We start from the raw sequence: 2,344 nt of genomic DNA, 5'->3' as shown, positions 1-2,344 counted from the left end.
AAAAGAAGTGTGTGTTTACGCTTTATTATAATAGCATAGATAACGGTAGTTAATCGATAACAATAAATCTATAATAAAAAAATATAAAACCGATACCGTACACATTTACCGGTTTTATCAAACTAGTATCTTCACTATGAGAGCGAGACGACTCTATTTGTAATGTTTATTGTTTTTCTAACCCGCTACGATGACCATCTTTACGTTGTATTTTTTCGGGAATGTTTTTATTTTTATTTACTTATTTAAATCCTGTAAGATTAATCTAACTAACCTAACTAATATTATAAATGCGAAAGTTTAGATGGATGGATGGATAGATGTTTGTTAGCGTTTGTAGTCTAAACGGCTGAACGGATCTGAATGAAATTTGGCATAGATGTAGAGCAGAGTATGGAAGGACACATAGGGTACTTATTTTTGTTTTTGTTTTTTTAATACCACGCCGACGGAGTCGCGGGCGAAAGCTAGTTTCTCATAATTAAAATATTTACAATTGACAAAAAGAAAAAGTTGTATCATAAACACTAGTTCTAACTAATTAAAGTTTTACGCCTGTCGTTTGTATGTTTTATTTTTTTTTTGTATATTTAATTTGGTCGTGTACTTTGTATATGCAATTAGTGTAACTTCCCAATAAATAAAATAAATAAATTCGAGCTCCGGCGAGTCTTATCGCTGGTGTTGGAACCCAGGACAAAATAACAAATCAAGTGCTTAGTTTAGATTATTTATGGTTACACTACAATCGTCGGTAAACGAACGTTTGCAAATTATTAATGCGTCCGTTTCTTATGTCATTTTATATGCTATCTTATAAATGCGAAAGTTTAGATGGATGTTAGAGTTTGTAGCTTAAACTGAACGGATCTCGATTAAAGGCATAGATATAGAGTATATTTTGAAATAGACCTTTTTGACCGACTTCCCAAAAGAAGGAGGTACTCAATTCGTCTGTATGTTGTTCTTTTTTATGTTTGTTACGGCATAACTCCGCCGCTAGTGGACCGATTTTGATAATTCTTTTTTTATCCGAAAGGTAATGCTTCTAGGTGGGTTCCATTTTTTATTGATTTTTGGAGTCAAAGACTACGACGTAGTTAAATAGTTTAGCTCAAAATCGCCTGACAAAATTTAGGGTCATTTTTGCTTTCTTTGCTTACGTAGCCTAAACTATAAATAAGACTTACATAAAAATGATGTGTGGAAGAATTGTAACCCTTTTTTTAATACTACGCGTGCGTAGTCGCGGACGAAAGCTGCTACTATATATGTTACCGGATATGTGTGATAAATAGGAACTCTATACTTTGTCTAGGAAAAGTATAGAATTTCGAAGCTGTTTTGGCAATGTGTAAAATATTTCAAAGATTATTAAATACACATATTTTTTTTATAATATAAGGTGGCAAAATCGCAAGCGGTCACCTGAATCCATCGAAATGGAAAACGACCGCTGCCCATAGACATCCGCAATTGGAGATGCGTTGCCTACCCTTCATTGACGGTAGAGGAGACGCACATAAAGAGGATTTTTCCTCTTCCTATACATCTCTTCTACCGTCAAGTCCACTTTTCCTTCCCATCCCTCCCTCTTAAGAAAAGGGTGGAAAGGAAAAGGGACCAAAATCAGGCCTCCGGCACCACACTCATCAGACGAAACACGGAATTGCTTTAATTTCACGCCTGTCTTCTGTATGGTCGTGGTATTACACGGGCAAGCCGTACCATTCGTGGAAGATGTTAAAGCGTAATATGTGTAATTACCAGATTTACACATTTTCCAGACATTGTATAAAACTCAAAAATAGCAATGAGCAAAGTATGAAAACAATTTTTTTCTATGTATAAAATTGTTAGATAGTATACGGGTTCTCAATAATTCCAAGCGGTTTTAGGAGTTATACATTGCCTAGAAATTGTGTACAATGACGGATTTCATACATTTCCGTCAACATATACATATTTATACAAAACTAGCTGTTCCCGTGCGACTTCATCCGCATGAAATATAATAACTTTATTTTATTGTTTACGTCTGTCCAATGTCAAAATGCAAATGCACATATGACAATTGCTTCCTTGATGTTGGCAGCAACTTATGGTCTCTTTCCCACATTAGGGTTTTTATCCAAAATATTTACCCCCTACGTTTAATAGCATGAAAATATATAGCCAAAAGCGTGACGTAAGTGTACAACTTTTTATTAAAAAAGAATTATTCAAAAATTGTAATTGCTGACATCTTAGGCAACAAAAAAGTGTGTGTTTACGCTTTATTATAATAGTATAGATGAAATACAGGTATGTAATAATTAAAAACATGTTATGTTTGTTTATCGTA

This window comes from Papilio polytes, unplaced genomic scaffold (genome assembly GCF_000836215.1).
Source record: "Papilio polytes unplaced genomic scaffold, Ppol_1.0 DF824208.1, whole genome shotgun sequence".
In the NCBI taxonomy this organism is placed as follows: Eukaryota; Metazoa; Arthropoda; class Insecta; order Lepidoptera; family Papilionidae; genus Papilio; species Papilio polytes.
The sequence above is the reverse complement of the archived record's forward strand: the minus strand, read 5'-3'. Positions refer to the sequence as shown.